General features: G+C 43.2%; 2 pseudogenes; both read right to left on the minus strand.

Annotated features, from left to right (window-relative positions):
- Positions 1 to 341: 341 nt before the first annotated feature.
- On the minus strand, positions 342 to 4,568 carry LOC119921643 (annotated as a pseudogene).
- Positions 4,569 to 13,465: 8,897 nt separating this feature from the next.
- Positions 13,466 to 14,375, minus strand: LOC119921630 (annotated as a pseudogene).
- Between the last annotated feature and the right edge of the window lie 8,245 nt (positions 14,376 to 22,620).

Below are 22,620 nucleotides of genomic sequence, written 5' to 3' on the forward strand. Positions count from 1 at the left end.
GTCTATAACTGAAGCATTTTTCATTTTCTCAGGATTCTACAGACTGTGCTGTTACTCCTTATTCTTCTCAGGATTGTGGCAATGACAGTAGTGATGAGAATAGTTTAAGGTTCAGAGATATTTGGGTGCATTTTCAATGTTATCAAAATCTGACTTTTTCCATAACTACATGTCCTGAAGATCTATTTGAATTTCGAAAGATTCTAGGCCTTCGTTGGGGGTAGGAGGGAGATATGAAGATACATTCGAATGAATATGAATGGTTAAAAAGCTCATCAGCAAAAGTCAATAAAGCAACCCTGGATACTTGCCTTCTTTATGAATCTCTCATTATAACGGTATCAATGCATCATTATAGTTAAGGAAATTTTTTTCTTATCAATCACCTTTTTAAGGACCTCTTAAACATCCTTGTTCCTCAGGCTATAGATCAGAGGATTCAGCATGGGGATCATAATGGGGTAGAGCACAGACACCACTTTGTCCTGCTCTATGGAGTAACGGGATTTGGGTATCACATGAATGAAAGTGATGGTCCCATAGTACAGCGTGACAGCAGTTAGGTGGGCATGTGGAGAGAACTTTGTGCTTCCCTTCCTTTGAGTTCATCCTCAGGATTTACAAGAGAATATATACATAAGAAATGACTATAACTAGCATGGTGAACACTATTATTGACCCTGAGGAAGCAGAGGAATGATTTTAATAACCGAAATGTCTGAACAAGAAAGTTTCAATAAAGGAGACAAATCACAGAAAAAGTGGTTTATCTGATTAGGTCCACAGAAATGTATATTTAATAAGCAACTGGTAAATGTCCAAGCATTCACAAAACCACCTATGTAGGAAGCAACTACCAGAAGGATGCAGAATTTGTCGGACATTTTGACAGAGTAGAGCCATTGGCTACACACAGCTATGTATCGGTCATAAGCCATAGCAGCAAGCAGGAAGCACTCGGCTGTTCCAAAAGTCACTATGTAAAATTCCTGAACAACACAATCAGCCAAAGGCATGGTGCAGAGATCAGCCAAGAAGCCTCCAAGCATTGCTGGTGTCACACAGGAAGAATACCCAATATCAACAGCAGCCACATGGCTGAGGTAGAAGTACATTGGGGTATAAATTTTGGAACTGACCCTAATTAACATGATGATGCTGAGATTTCCCAGTAAGGTCACCATATAGATCCCAATGAATGTCACAAAGAGGACAGCACGAAAGGTGGCCTCACTGATTAACCCCAAAAGAATGAATTTTGTAATGGTGCTGTGGTTTTGGCCAGCCATGAGGTATTCTAGAAACAGATTCTGTTGAGACAAAAGGGGACTTTTTCATTAAATGAGAGATCAACGTCGTAATTATTTGATTAATTCCCTTAAAAATTTCGCTCTACTGAAAGGTATGTTAATTAGATTTAGGAGGATTGATCCTGACTAAGCCCCCCCTTTCCTGACCGCCCACTTCCTTCTGCATCCCGCTGACTTGCTGCTCCCTTTGTTCTTCCCCCCTACCAGCCCCACAGAATTTATGTACTTATCTGAAATTTATTTATTTATATTAAAGTCCATCTCCCCACCTCTAGACTGTAAGTTTGCTGTGGGCAGGGAATGTGTCTGTTTATGTTGTATTGTACTCTCCTAAGAGCTTAGTAAGTGCTCTGCACATGGTAAGCACTAAGTAAATACGACTGGGTGAATGAACCATATTAATAATAATGATGATGGCATTTGTTAAATGCTTACTATGTGCAGAGCACTGTTCTAAGCGCTGGGGGGGGAACAAGATGACCAGGTTGTCCCACTTGGTGATCACAGTCTTAATCCCTGTTTTACAGATGAGGGAACAGAGGCTCAGAGAAGTTAAATGACTTGCCCAAGGTCACACAGCAGACATGTGGCAGAGCAGGGATTCGAACCCATGACATCTGACTTCCAAGCCTGGGCTCTTTCCACTGAGCCACGCTGCTTCTGTAATAGTAGAGCAGCGTGGTGAAGTGGTTAGAACATGGGCCTGGGAGTCAGAAGGCCATGGGTTCTAATCCTGGCTCTGCCAATTGTCTTCTGTGTGACCTTGGGCTAGTCACATCACTTCTCTGTCCCTCAGTTGTCTCATCTGTTAAATATTAATTAAAACTCTGAGCCCTATGTGGGACGGTGACCAACCCTACTATTTTCTGTCTACCAAAGTGCCTTAGAAGAGTGCCTGGTACATATTAAGTGCTTAACAAATACAATAAATAGTATTATTATTCTCATTATTATTAATACTTGAACACTTACTGTGTGCACGGTATTGAACTAAGTGCTTGGGAGAGTACAATACAACAATATAACGGACACATTTCCTACCCACCACAAGCTTACACACCAAAGAGAAATATGGGAAGAACCTGAATTAGTTCCAGAAATGTCATGCATGCACTATGAAAGGTGTCTGAAAACAGGATAGACTAGATTTTATAATGAGGGATGGAGCCCTAAACAGACATTTATGTGCCCAGGGCCCTTCCTGGTAGCTGAAGATCTTTAGGATAAATTGACTGTGTTCAAATGAGAGGCACAGGGGTTAAAAGATTTTCAACCCCTCAGATAATTTAATTCTGAGACTGGCCAAAAGAATCTATAAGAAAAAGCAACTGAGTTCCCCAGAGAGGGTAGAATTATAAGGGCATCTAAAGCTAAAGGAATTATTTTAGTAAATGTCTTGCGAGAGCAGGGAAGCTTCAATAAGGTGGGGAAATCACAGAAATAAATGATGATAACATTGGGTCTGCTGAAGATTAATATAAATGAATAAAACTCCCTTATATGCTGTTCTGTGCATAGCAAGCACTTAATAAATATTATTGACTGATTGATTAACAAATTTCCTAAATAGAAGACTACTGGACTAAGGACATGCAATATCGTAGACATAGTCATTGGATAAGCTAGCGGGGGCAGATGACTACATATTGATTACATGTCATCATGGTCTAAAGAGAGCATTTAGCTGGTCCAAAGATATTATTGATAAAGAATTAGACAGCACACTCCATATATGAAATTATTTCATCTCCAAAAGTTTGTTCGTACGTAACTTAGAAGTGGTGTTGAGGACTTACACACATATGTGAAGGACAAGTGGCTAAGAGAAAAATAATGTTCCTCAACAGGGTGACCATGTAGGTCACTAGAAACAGCCCAAAGAGGGCGATCTGGGCCAATGGATCATTTGTCAATCCAAAAAGAAAGAATTCTTTCTTGGGAGATGAAACTGGAGACTAAATTAAAACACAACAGTACAGAAGGGTATCCACAATTCATAGGAAAGCTTCCAGAAAGAATACAGTTTTTTTTAAAAAAGGAGACACTGTAGTAGAAAAAAATGGTTAAAGTCAAAATAAAAAAAATGACTTTAGAAAGCAAGATAAAGTTTCAATCAATCAATAGTATTTATTAAGTGCAGTCCCTCTATTAAGTGGTTAGGAGGGTACACTGGAATAAGTATACATGATCCCAACCCTCAACACTTGTCTTATGCCATCGAGTCATTTCTGACCCATAGTGACACCATGGACACATCTCTCCCAGGATACCCCGCTCTCCATCTGCAATCATTCTGGTAGTGTATCCATACTGTTTCCTGGGTAAAAATAAAGAAGTGGTTTACCATTTCCAACTTCCATGCAGCCAACTTGAGTGTCCTTCCTCCACTCTCTCCCATGCGGCTGCTGCCCAGCATGGGTGAGTTTTGACTTGTAGCATTCATTCATTCATTCATTCATTCATTCATTCATTCAATCGTATTTATTGAGTGCTTACTGTGTGCAGAGCATTGTACTAGGTGCTTGGGAAATACAAGTTGGCAATATATCGAGACGGTCCCTACACAATAACGGGCTCACAGTCCAGAGGGGGGAGACAGTCAACAAAACAAAACAAGTAGATGTCAAAACCATCATAATAAATAGAATTATAGCTTTGTGCAAATCATTATTAAGTAGCAGATTACCTTCCACTCGCTAGCCACTGCCCAAGCTACGAATTGGATGTGTAGGCCTCTACTTGACTCTCCCTCCTGTAGCCGAGACTGGTGGAGTACTGGAAACTCTCCAGGTGCTTCCCTGAGAGGGGAACCCTCATCAATGGCCCCAACAAAATACCCTTCATGATTCCCAGTTTCAATTTCCTGAGGGTATTTATGCATTACACAAGCGGACAATTTCTCCCCACTGGAAGTATTTAACAATAGCATCAATTTTTTTCTGTCAGGGATAGTTTTAAGTGAGGCCCTGCATTGTCAGAGGAACAAATTAAGGAACATGTTCAGCTTCCTGGTTCCATAAATAAATTTCTCCCATTTCAGTAATAATGAATGACATGAAATAAATTCCAGTTTTTCAAGTCTTAGAGGAGTATTATGACTTGGAATGTGTATGGTTCCTGCATCCCTGCATTCTAATGTCCATATCTCTTATTTCCTGTACCTTCTTTTATTTTCCTTTCCCATTTCTTGCGTTCCCGGAGGCCCTTAGCTAATCTGATTCTCACTGTGGACTTTATCAGCTTTGCCTCCAGGTTCATTGGAATTGAATTACCTCAGCATTGCATAATTCAAATCACTAAAATTGTAGATATTTTGTTGAAATAATTGAGAAACACATGGGCAATTATGTATACTCCCTGCTTCAGTAAACAAGATTAAGGCAACTTGCAATCAACTCAATGGGAGCATTGACATTTGAATTTATCCCCCTGACTACCTTATTTATCAATAGATTCCCAAACCTATCTGCACAGTCAGCATTTCTATTCATTTGATTTACACATGCATTAGTTATTGGAGAAACCTCACCTAATGGATCAATTAGGCATCTTAAACAATTACAATAAGGCTAATAGATCAATTTCTGGGAATTTACAGAACCTGCCTGACTCATTGCAAGGCAGCATGGTGTAGTGGCCAGAGCACAAGCCATTAAGTCAAAAGGTCATGGGTTCTAATTCCAGCTCTGCCATTTGAGCTGTGTGACCTGGGGTAAGTCACTTCACTTCTCTGTGCCTCAGTTATTCCATCTTTAAAATGGGGATTGAAAGTTTGAGCCTTATGTGGGACAGGGACTGTGTCCAACCCGATTGGTTTGTATCCACCTCAGTACGTAGTACAATGCCTGGCACATATAAATGCTGAACAAATATTCATTCATTCACCCAAGTGTATTTATTAAGCACTTACTGTGTGCAAGCAGTACACTAAGTGCCTGGAAAGTACAGTTCGGCAACTAATAGAGACAATCCCTACCCAACAAAGGGCTCACAGTCAAGAAAGGGGGAGACAGAAAACAAAACAAAACAATTGGACAGACAATATTGTAATTATTATTAATATTATTCCAATCCCAGCTCCATCACTGATCTGCTGTGTGACCTTGGGTAAGTCACTTCACTTCACTGTGGCTCATCTGTAAAATGGGGATTAAGACTGTGAGCCTTCCATGGGACAGGGACTGTGTTCAACCTGATTTTCTGGTATGCAGCCCAGCACTTTGTACAGTGCCTGACACATAGTAAGGGTTTAACAAAAAACATTATTGTAATTAATATTTTTTTATTTCACCTCAAGTTCTAAGAATATTGAAAGGGAACTACCCAGACATGGGTATATTAGGTTCTGTGTTACACTGGGATTGAATCCCAAAAGCATAATGCTATTCCCAGTGTTATTTCCAGAATTAACAATAAAATGAATACCCTTAAGATCATGGAAAGGATGAGAATAAGCATCATCAAAACGCTATGATATTTTTAACTGATAACCAAGAAGATTATTTGCAGAGGATATAAGAGGAAAGTATGCTTCAATTCTGTTTAGAATGCTGGCATGCATTGAATCACCTTTAGCTTCTGGGAAGGCTGCTAGCTGTTTGTGCTTTTGTTTGGATCAATCAATTAATCATATTTATTGAGGGCTTTGTGTCTGATTTGTTGCTATTGGCTTATTTGGGGGTTTTAGGCACTTCGCTAGCTTTTGAGAGTTGAACCTTTCCATGTGTCTTTTCCCAACTTAGATTGCAACCTCCTTTAGAAAAGCAACCATGTCTGCTGATTTTCATTGTGTCTATCCCTGACATTTTCACTCTGAGGTGGGAAGTGCTCAAAGGAGGTACAGCTATGAGAGATATTAGAGCAGTTTTATGAAGAGCATTACAATAGTTTATTAGGTTCAGTTTGAGAAATCTAATTACAAACTTAGCACTCTGTATGTTGTAGGCACCCAATTAACATCATCAATCAAATGATTGATTTCCCTTCCAAATCTTAGCAAGTCCTAGAAACCTGGGCTCCCAGACCAAGAGCAAAATGGAAATTTCTCACTATTATCAATCTACGGCTAAAACCTTTCAATTTTGCTTAAAAAAAATCTTATGGATCTGCATTTTCATCTCTACTCATACAAAATTTTCCAAGCTATTTTCAGAGAGTCTGTAAAAAATAATGAACTATACTAGGACAACAATTTTATATCATCCATTTTTCTGAGGACAAACCAAAATATCTTTGTTCCTCAGGCTATGAATCAAGGGGTTCAATAACGGGATCACAATCATACAGAGCACGATAAGCAACGTGGCTCAGTGGAAAGAGCATGGGCTTTGGAATCAGAGATCACGGGTTCAAATCGCGTGTCCTCCACCTGTCAGCTGTGTGACTTTGGGCAGGTCACAACTTCTCTGTGCCTCCAGTACTTCAATTGTAAAATGGGGATTGAAGACTGTGAGCCCCATTTGGGACAACCTGATCACCTTGTAACCTCCCCAGTTCTTAGAACAGTGCTTTGCACCTTTGCACATAGTAAGCACTTAATAAAATGTCATTATTATTATTATTATCAGATATCTTGCTTTGGGCTATTCAATTATCGGAATTATCAGTTAGGAAGGGACAAGGTGATTGAGTGCTTTAAAGCCTATGGAATGGAGTTTCTGTTTGATGTGGAAGTAGATGGGTAGTCACTGTAGGTTGAGAAATGGGAAAACATGGTCTGAACATTTTTGTAGAAAAATGGTCTGGGGGAATAGTGAAGTATGGACTGGGAGGGACAAGCAGCAGAGAAGTCAGCAAGGAGGCTGATGCAGTAATCACGGCAGTATAGGATAAGTGCTTGGATTAACATGATAGCAGTTTGGATGGAAAGGAAAGGGTGGATATTAGTGATGTTGTGAAGGTTGGACTGGGTGGATTTGGGAACAGATTGAATATGTGAGTTGAATGAAAAAGATGAGGTTACAGGCTTGTGAGACAGGGCAGATGGTGGTGCTAGCTACAGTGATGGGAAAGTCATGGGGAGCCCCCCCCCCCCTTTTAGACTGTGAGCCCACTGTTGGGTAGGGACTGTCTCTATATGTTGCCAACTTGTACTTCCCAAGCGCTTAGTACAGTGCTCTGCACACAGTAAGCGCTCAATAAATGTGAATGAATGAATAAATATGATTGATTGATGATAGGGACTGGAGAGAAAATAAGGATTTCTGTTGTGGACATGTTAAGTCTGAGGAATCGGTGGAACATCCAAGTAAATAAGTCCTGAGTGCAGGAGGGCATACGGGACTGCAGAGAAGGAGAGAAATTAGGATTTTTAAAATTCCATAATTATTATTACTCTTGGTAGCTCTCCCGACTGTGAGTGTTGACTGAATAACTCAGCTCATGAGGCCAATGAAATGGAATCAGTGCCATAAATCAGCAGCATCTCCAATTCTAACATGGAGATTTCTTGCCATGAAAAATGAAATAACATCTTTTCTAACAGTACTTCTTATAGATTGAGAGTTGAGACATCAAGAAACTATGAGGTTGTTCTGCAAATTCATTTGAATTCATGTGAATCTGTTTGATATAGGACTCCCCTATAAATCCCATTATTATACTTCATCTTTTACTCCGACAATCAAAATCCCAGTCAAACCCCTACTTACCTCTGGAAAGAAGAGGAAAGAAGTCCAGATGGATCACAACCGGATGAAACTAGTTGTATTTCATTTGCTACATTTAGAGGTGGAATATTTGAAGCTCAGCTGTATTCCCAGGGCTGCCTGAGTCACAAGCATGCAAAGTTCCTTTAGACTTTAGAAGAGGTGGGGATGATGTAATTTAAATTTTGTGTTTATTTGGCTTGCCAGTATTTGACTGTATTTTTAATTAGGACTGAAATCAAAAGTTAAAAATAATGCGAACTATTCCGAACACGAAAAATATATTTGGTCAGCAAGAGAATTTGGTGCTTAGGTCTTTATCAGATGAACTTATATTTATTTATTTTAAGGGTTAGATAGGGAAGTGACTCATGTTAGAGCAAGCAGTCCAAGTGGATTTTGGAGAATAATATTGCTGGGGCTATAGCTGGCTAGTGCCTTTCCAAATTACCTCATTTTCCTGCATGGAGGAGGGAGGTGAGGGAAGTACATATTTAAGTGGACAAAGTACACCTCCCCTTCTCATTAACTATCAAACGAGACTGTGGCTGCATTTAGAGTTTGGGGTAATTTCTTGCCCTGTTGGGCAACACAGGCTGGATGGGAACAGAAAGAGAGAGAAGGAAGCCACTATTTTATAGCATGTATTAAGCACTTACTAATGTGCAAAACACTGTTCTAAGCGCTGGGGAGGTTACAAGGTGATCAAATTGTCCCACGGGGGGCTCACAGTCTTAATTTCCATTTTACAGATGAGGTAACTGAGGCACAGAGAAGTTAAGTGACTTGCCCAAAGTCACACAGCTGACAATTGGTGGAAGCAGGATTTGAACCCATGGCCTCTGACTCCAAAGCCCGTGCTCTTTCCACTGAGCCACACTCTTCTCTGCTTCTCTGCTTTTCCACTTCTCCCCTCATACTCTAGAGTTACCTTTAAAACATTTCCTCAACTCAGTGCAGCAAAATAAACTCCACTGGGTGTGGCAAACATAGAGGCCTGCTTCAGATACAAAGACAGAGTGAGTGAAAAGAGTGGTGGGGAAGGGAAGACAATAAAACAAACTCCATTGTGGAATGAGTATAGTTTGGATATGTTCATTCATTCATTCATTTATTCACATTTTTTGAGCACTTACTGTGTGCCAAGCATTGTACTAACCTCTTGGAAAGTACAATACAACAATAAAGAGAAACCATCCCTGCCCGCAATGATCAATGGGCTTACAGTCGAGCGGGAGGGGGGAGATAGACATACTACTACTACTACTACTACTACTACTACTACTACTGCTGCTGCTGCTGCTGCTGCTGCTGCTGCTAATAATAATAATAATAATAATAATAATGGCATTTGTTAAGTGCTTACTATGTGCGAAGCACTGTTCTAAGTGCTGGGGGTGGGGGTACAAGGTGATCAGGTTGTCCAACGTGGGGCTCACAGTCTTAATCCCCATTTTACAGATGAGGTAACTGAGGCACAGAGAAGTTAAGTGACTTGCCTGAAGTAACACAGCTGACAAGTGGTGGAGCCTGGATTGGAACCCATGACCTCTGGCTCTCAAGCCCATGCTCTTTCCACTGAGCCACACTACTTCTCACATCAAAACAAGTAAACAGGCATCAATATCAATACATAGAATTATATATATATATATATATATATATATATATATACATGTATACATAATTTCTCTGGAGGGGTAAGCGGGTGAAGAGCAAAGGGAAAGAGTCAAGGTGATGCAAAAGGGAAGGGGGGCTGAGGAAAAGGGGGCTTAGTCTGTGAAGGCCTCTTGGAAGAGGTACGCCTTCAGTAGAGCTTTGAAGCAGGGAAGAGTGACTGGCAGATTTTGAAGAGGCATGGTGTTCCAGCCCAGAAGTAGGACTTGGGCCAGGGGTCTGTGGTGAAACTTGTGAGAACGAGGCACAGTGAGAAGGTTAGTACCAGAGGAGTGGAGTGTATGGGCTGGAATGTATAAGAAGAGAAAGGAGATGAGGTAAGAAAGGGCAAGGTGATGTAGAGCTTTAAAGCCAATAGTGAGGAGTTTTTGTTTAATATGGAGGTGGGTAGGCAATCACTGGAGGTTTCTGAGGATGCAGGGTGACATGCCGTGAACGTTTCAATAAAAAGATAATCTGGTAAATGGAGTGAAGTATGGACTGAAGTGGAGATAGGCAGGAAGTAGGGAGGTCAGAAAGGAGGCTGACACAGTAATCCAGTCGGGATAGGATGAGAGATTGTACTAACGTGGTAGCAGTTTGGATGGATAGGACAGGAAGGATCTTGGTGATGTTATAAAGGTGAGACTGACAGGATTTAGTGACTGTTGGATATGTGGGATGAATGAGAGAGCAGAGTCATGGATGACACCAAAGTTATGGGCTTGTGAGACAGGAAGGGTGGTTGTACCATCTACAGCATTGGCAAAGTTCGGGAGCGGACTGGGTTTGGGAGGGAAGAAAAGGAGCTCTGTCTTGGACTTGTTGAGTTTGAGGTAGCGGGAGGACGACCAAGTAGAGATGTTCTGAAGGCAGGAGATGCGAGCTTGGAGGGAGGGAGGTTGAACAGGGGAGGAGATATAGGTTTGGGTATCATCCATATAGAGATGATAGTTGAAGCCGTGGGTGCAACTGAAACTTGAGGGACCCCTACAGTTAGAGGATGGGAGGGGGAGGAGGAGCCCGCAAAGGAGACGGAGAATGAATGGCCAGAGACATGAGGAGGACCAGGAGAGGATGGAGTCAGTGAAGCCAAGGTTGGATAAAGTATTAAGGAGAAGGGGATGGTCCTCAGTGTCGAAGGCACCTGAGAGGTCAAGGAGGATTAGGATGGAATAGGAGCAGTTGGATTTGTCAAGGAGGAGGTCAGTGGTGACTTATGAGAGGGTGGTTTCAGTGGAGTGAAGGGGATGGAAGCCAGATTGGAAGGGGTCCAGGAAAGAATTGGAGGAAAGGAGTTCGAGGCAGCAAGTGTAGTCGGCTCACTCAAGGAGTTTTGAGAGGAAGGGTAGGAGGGAGATGGGGTCAGAAGGTTTCATTTAGGTCAGGTTAGTTGCAATCTCCCCAAGCAAACCAGTGCGAAAAGACTGCTAAAATCTAAACAAAAGGCAGAGCAGGAAGAGTGGTCCCAAATTGTCAAAGTCTCTGAATAAAGTGGGAAACATCAGAGCTAACTAAGGGAGGGCTTGAGAAGGAACTGGGGACACAAGGTTCTCAGAGCCACTTCCATGAATATCGATTTGGTGCCATAGATTATTAGTGTTGCCTCCTACATATTCTGATTGGAAAGGTAATATTTAACACACTTTCTTCTGAGCTACTCCATCAATTTCTATTTAAAAAGTTGTTTTTTTAAAGGCATTGTAAATCACTACAACTGTAGAAGGAAATTTAAAAAAACGATATCTTAGAACTTTGTCCACCATCAGGGTCACACCTGGGGAGTTTCCAGTACTCAACCAGTCGCAACTATGGGAGGAAGAGTCAAGCGGAGGCATACCCATTCCATTCCTAGCTTGGGCAGTGGCTAACAAGTGGAAGTCAATCTGCAATAAGTAACACTAAAACCTACTGTGCTGGGCAGCAACGACATGGGAAAGAGTCGAGGCCGGATACCCAAGTTTACTTCTCAGAAGGAGGCAATAGTAAACTACTTCTGTACTTTAATCAAGAAAACTCTCCGGATACACTACCAGAACAATAGCAGATGGAGGTAGGACACTCTGGGAGAGATGTGTCCATTGTACTGCTATGGGTCGGGGGATGACTTGACAGCACAAGACAAGAGAAGAAATATCTGCATAAGCAAAATAACTAGAGAGATTTGACAGTCAGCTGGCAATGTTATATCTGTGTGCTCTGTGAGATGCCGAAAAAAATGTCTTTCCAATCAATTTTGATTATTGGTTTTCACTTGATAATTAGCCCCTCAGTAACCTTGTGGCACTCTAAGGCATGTGAATGTTCCTAGAGATGCAGCATGCCTTAGTGGAAAAAGCATGGGTTTGGGAGTCAGAGGCCGTGGGTTCTAATCCCGGCTCCACCACTTGTCAGCTGGGTGACTTGGGGCAAGTCACTTCATTTCCCTGTGCCTCAGTTCCCTCATCTGCAAAATGGGTTTGAAGTCTGTGAGCCCCAAGTAGAACAACCCTATGACCTCGTATCTACCCCAGCTCTTAGAACATTGTTTGGCACTTAGTAAGCATTTAACAAATACCATCATTATTATTAATACAAATAAATGATAGATCTGGACCCGAGTGGTGTGGGGTTGGGAGGCGGGGGAAGAGCAAAGGGAGCAAGTCAGGGTGATGCAGAAGGGAGTGGGAGACGAGGAGCAGCATGGCTCAGTGGAAAGAGCATGGGCTTGGGAGTCAGAAGTCCTGGGTCCTAATCCCAGCTCCGCCACTTGTCTGCTGTGTGATCTTGGGCAAATCACTTAACTTCTCTGGCCCTCAGACCTCATCTGTTAAATGGGGATTAAAACTGTGAGCCTCATGTGGGACAATCTGATTGCCTTGTATCCTCCCCAGGGTTTAGAACAGTGCTTGGCACATAGTAAGCGCTTAATAAGTGTTATTATTATTATTATTATTATTATTATTATTATTATTATTATTATTATTATTATTATTGAGAGTCAGAGTTTGTGGGTTCAAGTCCTGGCACCGCCATTTGTCAGTTGTGGTACTTTGAGCAAGTCACTTAACTTCCCTGTGCCTCTGTTACCTCATCTGAAAAACGGAGATTAAGACTATAAGGCCTAAGTGGGACAACCTGATCACCTTGTATCTATCCCAGGGCTTAGAACAGTGCTTGGCACATAGTAAGTGCTTAACAAGTGTCATCATTATTATCATTTGTGACTTAGTCCCATATGGATACATAATCAACACTGGTATTTATTGAGCACTTACTGTGTGCATAGTGTTGTTCGACGTGCTTGTACGAGTGCAGTACAACAGAATTGATAGACACCTCCCTTACCCACATCAAATACAATTGTCATAGGCTCTTGTAATTTCATTAATAAGCCGATCATTCTAATTCTCTAGACATAAAGATATATTTGCATGTCTGGTTTACATGAGGTTCAATACATTGCACAATTCATCATCACTGATAACTTCATCTCAAATTTAAATTTAGGTTATGAAAGCATTTACAGTTCACTGAAACCTGTAATTAAAACATGGTTCGTGCTCCCAAGCTAGTACAAGCTATGCCGTTACTCCTTCCTATTCTTCTTAGTATTGTAGCAATGACGGTGGTGGTGAGAAAGGTCTGAAGGTCTAAATTTCAATGTAATCATAGTATAACTTTTTCTAAAAAATGAATTATTTCATGATCTTGATGTTGAATAAAATTCTACACTAGGGTGGTGGGTGGGCGACAATGGAGATCTGAAGGGACATTCATACTTATATGACTGATTTGAAAGGTCTTCATATAACTTCAATAAACAGACCTGGGAATATCCCTCATTGCAACACTGCCAAAGCGTCATCATGATTAAGAGAACGTTTTCCTGTTAATCGCCTTTCCCAGGGCCTCCTTAACATGCTTGTTCCTTAGGCTCATAATGGTGTAGAACACAGACACTGCTTTATTCTGACTGATTGAGTAACTGGATTTGGGCATCACATATATGAAAGTGATGGTCCCGTAGTACAGAGTGACAGCAGTGAGGTGGGAGGTACAAGTGGAGAAAGGTTTGTGTTTCCCTTCCCTTGAATTCATCCTCATGATTGTTAAGACGATGTATATGCAAGCAATTAAAATGACAAGTATGGTGACCACTACTATTGACCCCAAGAAGATAGAAGTAATGATTTTAATAACTGAAATGTCTGAACAAGAACGTTTCAGCAGTGGAGCAAAATCACAGAAAAAGTGGTTTATCTGATTAGGTCCACAAAAATGTACATTTAATAAGCAACTGGTAAATGTCCAAGCAGTCACACAACCTGGTAGCTGTAGGAAATAGCTACCAGCAGGATGCAGACCTTGTCAGATATTTTGCCAGAGTACAGTAGTGGGCTACCAAAAGCCACATATCAGTCACAAGCCATAGCAGCCAATAAGAAGTATTCAGTTGTCCCAAAGGTCACTGCAGAACACAGCAGAGCAGTACAACTGACCAAAGGCATTGTGTAGAGATAAGCCAAGAAGGCTCCAAGCATTACTTGTGTTACACAGGAGGAATACTCAATTTCAACAGCAGCCAAATGGCTGAGGAAAAAGTACATTGGGGTATAAAGCTTGGAACTGACTCTAATTAGCAAGATGATACTGACATTTCTGATTAAAGTCACAACATCTATCCCTAGGAATGTCACAAAGAGGACAGCCCAAAGGGTGGCATTCCCAGTTAACCCCAAAGAACGAATTCCATTACAGTGGTCTGGTTTCTTCCAGTCATGAAGTATTCCAGAAACAGTTTCTGTTGAAATAAAATGAGACCTTTCATTAAACGAGGTATCAACGTGGTAATTATTGGACAAATTCCCATAAAATTATCTCTCTACTGAAAGGTGAGATCTACTGGCAGATGTTGTGGGTCATCCATGTGAGCGCCGCCATAGTCGCCGGGACTCCGTTCCAGAGGTCCGCCTGCCATCAAACCGCGTGGCCCCCGCTGCTCCCGGAAGGATCCTCCCCTCAGAGCGCCGCCATAGACGCCCGGGACTCCTTTCCCGAGAGGCTCGCTCGCCATCTCACCGCGCGGCCTTGCTGCTCGCGGAAGGATCCTCTCCTCAGAGCGCCAGAGAGGCCCACCATAGACGCCCGGGACTCCGTTCCATAGAGGCCCGCCCTCACGTAATTACACCGTGTGGCCCCCGCTGCTTCCGGAAGGCTCCTCTCCTCAGAGCGCCCCTATAGACGCCCTCTGCTTCCAACCCCCCATTTAAGCGATCATCCTTAAAGTGCCCCCCATTCCCCCCATTCCCGGTCCGGTCCTGACTGACTCTCCCCCCCTTCCAACCCCGGGAAAAAGGCCCTTGTTATCACCAAGTTACATTAAGGACAACCTCATTGGCACCTACTCAGCCCTCCCATGCTAGTTGGCTGTTCAATCCTCTCACCAGGTATCTCTGCTCCCTGACCCCCTTAACAGGCCCACCCTACTCCAGCACATAACAGTTTGTATCTGCTCTTTGTGAAATCATTATCTGCCAAGTTTATTATTGCCATAGCATGTTAATTGCTTAACTACCCCCTGTGATGCCATCACCTACATATATCATTGCTACTGTTTTATCGCTTCTGCATCTCAACTGTTATCCTCCCGCTGTACTGTCACTTGCCCTGCTGACCTCACAATGAACTTTCAATTCCTTTGCTCCCAACTGCCATTCCCATTCCTCACCTTCCCCTTCCCCTCTCCCACCCAGCTTTTTCCCTCCCTCTCACCCACCAAGACCACTCCCCCTCACACCCTACCAAGGATCCCTCTGTACCAGTGCCAGTCCTCCACTCCTCCCTCCCGGCCCCCTCCCTCCCCTTCTCCCGGCCCCCACCCCATCCCAGTTCTCCTTTCCCATTGCCATCCCTCTTCCCATTCTCCCCGCCTAGGCCCCCTCCAACTCATCCAAATCCAAACACTCCCCACCCCTCGCACCCTTCCCCCTCCCTCCCCTCCCTCGACAGCTGCTGCCAAGTGTGGCCTCTGGAACCCCCGCTCCGTTTTAAGTAAGATCCCTTTCATCCTGGACCTATTCCTTTCCAGCTCTCTACTCCTCCTCGCCCTAACTGAAACATGGTTGTCTCCGGACAACACGGTCTCTTCTGCTGCTCTCTCCAGTGGAGGCCTCTTCTTCTCCCACTCCCCCAGACTCACCAGAAAAGGAGGAGGTGTCGGTTTCCTTCTCGCCCCCCAATATCACTTTCGCACTATCCCTCCTCCCCCTACCCTTTCCTTCCCTTCCTTTGAAGCCCACATTATTCGCCTCTACCACCCCCTCCAGATTCTTGTAGCCGTCATCTACTGCACCCCCGGCCCCACCTCCAACTTCTTTAATGATTTTGACCCCTTCTTCACCTTCCGTCTCTCCTTTTCCATGCTCACTCTGATCCTTGGATACCTCAACATCCACATGGATATTCCTGATGACTCCTCTGCCGCCTGCCTTCTATCTCTCCTCGACGCTGCCAACCTCTTGCTCCACCCCACCTCACCCACTCAACAACTTGGTCATACCCTCGACCTCATCATCTCCTATCGCTGCACTGTGTCCTCCCTCACCGGCTCTGAAATCCCACTCTCTGATCATAATCTTCTCACCTGCCTCCCCACTCACATTCCTGTCCCCTGTAAGTCCATATTAGTCCCTCACAGAGATCTCTGCTCTCCTGACCCCACCCATCTTTCTGAGCGCCTCACACCCCACCTCGCCTCCCTCTCCTCTCTACCTAGTCTTGATGATCAGATTACTGTTCTCAGCTCTACCCTTTCTACTCAGCTAGACTCATTCTCTCCCCTTTCCCTTCGCCGCTGTCGTACCACTAACCCACAGCCCTGGATCACTGCCACTGTCCACCTCCTTCGCCCTTATGCTCGAGCTGCCAAACGCTGCTGGCGAAAGTCTAAACACCATGCCAACCTCGTTTACTTCAGCTTTATCCATTCCTGCCTTAACTCAGCCCTCTCCTCTGCCAGACAAAACTATTTCTCCTCCCTTATTGACACCCATGCGCATCACCCCCGCCAGCTCTTCTGTACATTCAACTCCATTCTCAGGCCCCGGGTTCCTCCCCCTCCTCCTTCCTTCACCCCCAACGATCTGGCCTCCTACTTCATTAACAAAATTAAATCCATCAGGTCTGACCTCCCCAAAGTCACTCCCCCCTTTCTCCAACCCCCCGGCTCTCAACACTCTCTGCTACTCTCCCATCGTTCCCAGCAGTATCCTCAAAGGAGCTCTCCTCCCTCCTCACAAGTGCTACTCCGGCCACCTGTGCTTCTGACCTCATTCCCTCACATCTCATGAAATCTCTCGCTCCGTCCCATCTCCCCTCTTTAACTTCCATCTTCAACCGCTCACTCTCCTCTGGTTCCTTCCACTCTGCCTTCAAACAAGCCCATGTCTCTCCCATCCTAAAAAACCCTTTCTTGACCCCACCTCACCTTCTAGTTATCGCCCCATATCCCTCCTACCATCCCTTTCCAAACTCCTTGAACGAGTTGTCTACACGTGCTGCCTCGAATTCCTCAACACCAACTCTCTCCTCGAACCCCTCCAGTCTGGCTTCCATCCCCTACATTCCACGGAAACTGTCCTCTCAAAGGTCACCAATGACCTCCTGCTTGCCAAATCCAACGGCTCATACTCTATCCTAATCCTCCTCGACCTCTCAGCTGCCTTCGACACTGTGGACCACCCCCTTCTCCTCAACACGTTATCCGACCTTGGCTTCACAGACTCCGTCCTCTCCTGTTTCTCCTCTTATCTCTCCGGTCGTTCATTCTCAGTCTCTTTTGCAGGCTCCTCCTCCCCCTCCCATCCCCTTACTGTGGGGGTTCCCCAAGGTTCAGTGCTTGGTCCCCTTCTGTTCTCGATCTACACTCACTCCCTTGGTCACCTCATTCGCTCCCACGGCTTCAACTATCATCTCTACGTTGATGACACCCAGATCTACATCTCTGCCCCTGCTCTCTCCCCCTCTTTCCAGGCTCGCATCTCCTCCTGCCTTCAGGACATCTCCATGTGGATGTCTGCCTGCCACCTAAAACTCAACATGTCCCAGACTGAACTCCTTGTCTTCCCTCCCAAACCCTTCCCTCTCCCTGACTTTCCCATCTCTGTTGATTGCACTACCATCCTTCCCATCTCACAAGCCCGCAACCTTGGTGTCATCCTCGACTCCACTCTCTCATTCACCCCTCACATCCAAACCGTCACCAAAACCTGCCGGTCTCAGCTCCACAACATTACCAAGATCCACCCTTTCCTCTCCATCCAAACGGCTACCCTGCTTCTTCAAGCTCTCATCGTATCCTTTCTGGATTACTGTATCAGCCTTCTCTCTGATCTCCCATCCTCATGTCTCTCCCCACTTCAATCCATACTTCATGATGCTGCCCGGATTGTATTTGTCCAGAAACACTCTGGGCATGTTACTCCCCTCCTCAAAAATCTCCAGTGGTTACCAATCAATCTGCGCATCAGGAAGAAACTCCTCACCCTCGGCTTCAAGGTTCTCCATCACCTTGGCCCCTCCTACCTCACCTCCCTTCTCTCCTTCTGCAGCCCACCCCTCACCCTCCACTCCTCTGCCGCTAATCTCCTCACCGTACTCGTTCTCGCCTGTCCCACCATCGACCACTGGCCTACGTCATCCCCCTGGCCTGGAATGCCCTCCCTCTGTCCATCCGCCAAGCTAGCTCTCTTCCTCCCTTCAAGGCCCTACTGAGAGCTCACCTCCTCCAGGAGGCCTTCCCAGACTGAGCCCCTTCCTTCATCTCCCTCTCTTCCCCCCTCCATCCCCTCATCTTACCTCCTTCCCTTCCCCACAGCACCTGTATATATGTATATATGTTTGTACATATTTATTACTCCATTTATTTATTTATTTTACTTGTACATATCTATTCAATTTTATTTTGCTAGTATGTTTGGTTTTATTTTCTGTCTTCCCCTTTTAGACTGTGAGCCCACTGTTGAGTAAGGAGTGTCTCTATATGTTGCCAACTTGTACTTCTCAAGCGCTTAGTACAGTGCTCTGCACACAGTAAGCGCTCAATAAATACAATTGATTGATTGAAAGGTGTATTTATTAGATTCAGGAAAATCAGTCAATCAATAGTACTTTTTAAGCACACTCTTTGTGCACGGTATTTTAATAAGTATTTGGGTGAGTAAAATAACACCAATATAGCAGATATATTCCCTGCTCACAACGAGCTTACACTCTAGAGGGAAATATGGGAAGAACCTGAATTTGTTCCAAAGAAGTCTGCACGTACTATGAATCATGTGCAGACTGGATTTCATATTAAGGGATTGAGGTTTAAAGAGTCACTTACAAACCCACGGCCCTTCCTGGTAGCTGAAAACACAAAGAATAGACTGACCGTGTTCAAACGAGAGGCACAGATGTTGAAGGGTTTTCCTTGTCCTTCGGATGAATTTATTCTGGGACTTGTCAACATGTTCTACAAGAAAAATCAACTGGGTTCGCCAGAGTGGTTAGAATTATAACGGCCCCTAAGACTGAAGGAATTATTTTAGTAAACGTCTTGGGAGAGCAAAGACGATGCAGTAATGTGGGAAAATCACAGAAATAAATGATGAGAACATTGAGTCAACTGAAGGATAATATAAATTAATCAAAACTCCCAAATACGGTGTTCTGTGCACAGTAAATGCTTAAGAAATATGCTTAATTGATTAAAATATTTCCTAAATAGGAGCCTACTATCATTAGGGTCTCTTAGACATAGTCATTGGATAAGCCAGTAGGGGCAGATGGCTATGTATTAATTTCATGCTATCACAGTCAAAAGGGGTCACTTAGCCTGTCCGAAGATCTTAGTGATAAATAATTAGACAGCACAGTCCATATGTGAAATGCTATTTTTCTCCAGAAATTTTGTTTTCAAGTAACTTAAAAGTGGTGGTTGAGAACTTACATACATCTGTGGAGGATAATTGGTTAAGGGAAAAATAAAGTTCCCCAACATGATGACCATATAGGTCACTAGACACACCCCAGAGAGGACGATGTGGACCACTGGATTGCTAATCTAAAATGAATGAATTCCATGAATGTATTTTAATTTCCACCAGCCATTTATCAGCCACCTCGTTTTTGGGAGATGAAACTGGTGAATACATTAGAACACAGCATTAAAGAATCATATCCACAACTCACGGGAAAGCTTCCAGAAAGAATTTTTTTTTTTTTAAATGGAGACATTATAGTAGGAACAAAAGCCTCATTAAAGATTAGATAGGAAAAATGAATTTAGAAAGCAAGATAAAGTTACAATCCTTCAATTAATCGATTATATTTATTAAGTGCAGTCCCTCTACTAAGTTCTTCGGAGAGTAATAATAATAATAATAATAATAATGATAATAATAATAATAATAATTGTTAAACACTTACCATGTGCCAAGCACTTGTCTTAGGACTCCTGGACCTCTATTATTTCCACTAGGTCATGCTGCTTCTCAAAATGGTCTAAAGGAAGTGTTAATCAAAGAAAAATTAATTTTCTGGCATCATCATTTTAGTACAGAGCACATCCCTGGGATATAGATGTGAATTATAACGACTGTTTTCTTAACTAAAATGATACATTTCCACGAGTTGTGCCCAATTTCTTATTTCTTTCAAACTCACCATTGGAATGTGTCAACAAAACAACAAACAAGCATGTACTTTTTCTGACTGCCCATGAATTATCAATGGATTATGCCAAATTTTATTTAAAATAATTATTATACTTGGCCATTATCCTTATCACTTGCCCTTTCACATCCTTGTTCTTCGGAGAATGGATTAAGGGGCTCAGCATGGGGATCACCATTGTGTAGAACAGAGACACCACTTTAATCTACTCCAAGGGGTGGCTGGAGCTGGGCTGCATGTAAGTGAACGTGATGGTTCTGTAATATAGAATAACAGCCATCAGTTCAGAGGTGCAGGTAGAAAAAGCCTTCTGTCTCCCACCGGTTGATTGGATCCTCGCGATGGCATAGAGAATGTGTACATAAGAGACGACTATGGTTAGGACGGTGCTCAAAATAATGATGGCAGCAGAGACAAAATAAATTATTTGAACCAGGCAAACATCAGAATAGGCAAGTTCCACTAATGGAGGGAAATCACAGAAAAAATGATTGATTTCATTGGATCTACAGAAGGCTAAACCAAACACACAGTAAATAGACCACTAGTTAAACAACCCCTTACCTAGGAGGTAACTATGAGCTGGACACAGACATTATTGGACATGGAGATGGTATAGGGCAGGGGATTTCAGATGGCCACAAAACGGTCTTATGCCATCATAGCCAGTAAGATGCCCTCTGAGGTCTCAAAGACAAAGACAGAACAGAGTTGGGCAACCAAGTCAGCAAAGGATATTGTGTGTCTCTCCACTAAGAAGCCCTTAGGCATCTTTGGCGTCACAGTTGGTGAATACCAAAAATCGATGAAAGCCAAATAGCTCTGTAAATGGCACATTGGCATGTGAATTTGGGAACTGGCCCTGATTAACCTGATAATGCTGAGATTACTCATGACTGTGACAACATAAACCACCAGAAACAATGTGAAGAGAGGACAGATCATCTGTTAATTCCCAAATAACGAACTCTCTCATAGAAGTGTAATTTTCATCAGCCATTTTGCCCAATATGAAGACTCTGGATGAAATACATAGATTTTAGAAGCATTCCAGTTCTTCCAGGTCTCGCCTTTATACTTACCTTTCACCTTCCCCATTTTCAGAGAAGCAGCATGGCTCAGTCGAAAGAGCACGGGCTTCGGGGTCAAAGGTCATGTGTTCAAATTGTCTCTGCCAATTGTCAACTGTGTGACTTTGGGCAAGTCACTTAACTTCTCTGTGCCTCAGTCCCCTCATCTGTAAAATGGATATTAAGACTGTGAGCCCCACATGGGACAACCTGATCACTTTGTATCACCCCAGCGCTTAGAACAGTGCTTTGCACATAGTAAGCACTTAACAAATACCATCATTATTATTATCATTATTAATTGCCAGCCTTAGTCCTACCTGCCAAGTATTGTAACCATCCCTAACTCTCAATCAGTGAGTGGTAATTATTGAGCACTTACTGTGTGCAGAGCATTATACAAAACACTTGTGAGAGCACCCTACAGTTGATAATAATAATAATAATAACAATATAGTTGGTAGACGATTCCTGCTCTCAAGGAGTTTGCAGTCTATTGGGTAAGACAGGCACTAAAAGAATTGTAACCAGGGAGAGCAAAAAATAATAAGGATCATTACATAAGTTCTAAGTGGATGAAGTACCTAGCAAAATGATTCAAAGAAAAGGACCAAGGTGTAAAGATGAAGTAGAGGGCAAGGAGAATGTGCAGAGAGGGGGAGCAGCGTGATTTAGTGAATAGAGCACAGGCCTGGGAGTCAGAAGGCCCTGGATTCTATTCCTGGACCTGTCACATAATAATAATAATAATAATAATGATGGTATTTGTTAAGTGCTTACTATGTGCAAAACACTGTTCTAAGTGCTGGGGAATACAAGGTGATCAGGGTGTCCCACATGGGCTCACAGTCTTAATCCCCATTTTACAGATGAGGGAACTGAGGCACATAGAAGTTAAGTGACTTGCCCAAAGTCACACCAGCTGACATTCGGCAGAGCCAGTATTTGAGCCCATGACCTCTGACTTCAAAGCCCTGTCTCTTTCCACTGAGCCACGCTGCTTCTCATGTTCACACATGTTTGCTGTGTGACCTTCGGCAAGTTACCTAACTTCTCGGGGCCTCAGTTACCTCATTTGTAAAATAGGAATTAAGCGTGTGAGCCCAAAATGGGACAGGTTCTGTGTTCAACCTGATTTACTTGTATCTTATCCAGTGCTGAGAATAATGTTTGGCACATAGTAAGCGCTTAACAAGAACCATTTTATTATCATCATTATTATTATTATTAGATCATGGA

The sequence above is a fragment of the Tachyglossus aculeatus genome (genome assembly GCF_015852505.1).
Source record: "Tachyglossus aculeatus isolate mTacAcu1 chromosome 12 unlocalized genomic scaffold, mTacAcu1.pri SUPER_6_unloc_4, whole genome shotgun sequence".
NCBI lineage: Eukaryota > Metazoa > Chordata > Mammalia > Monotremata > Tachyglossidae > Tachyglossus > Tachyglossus aculeatus.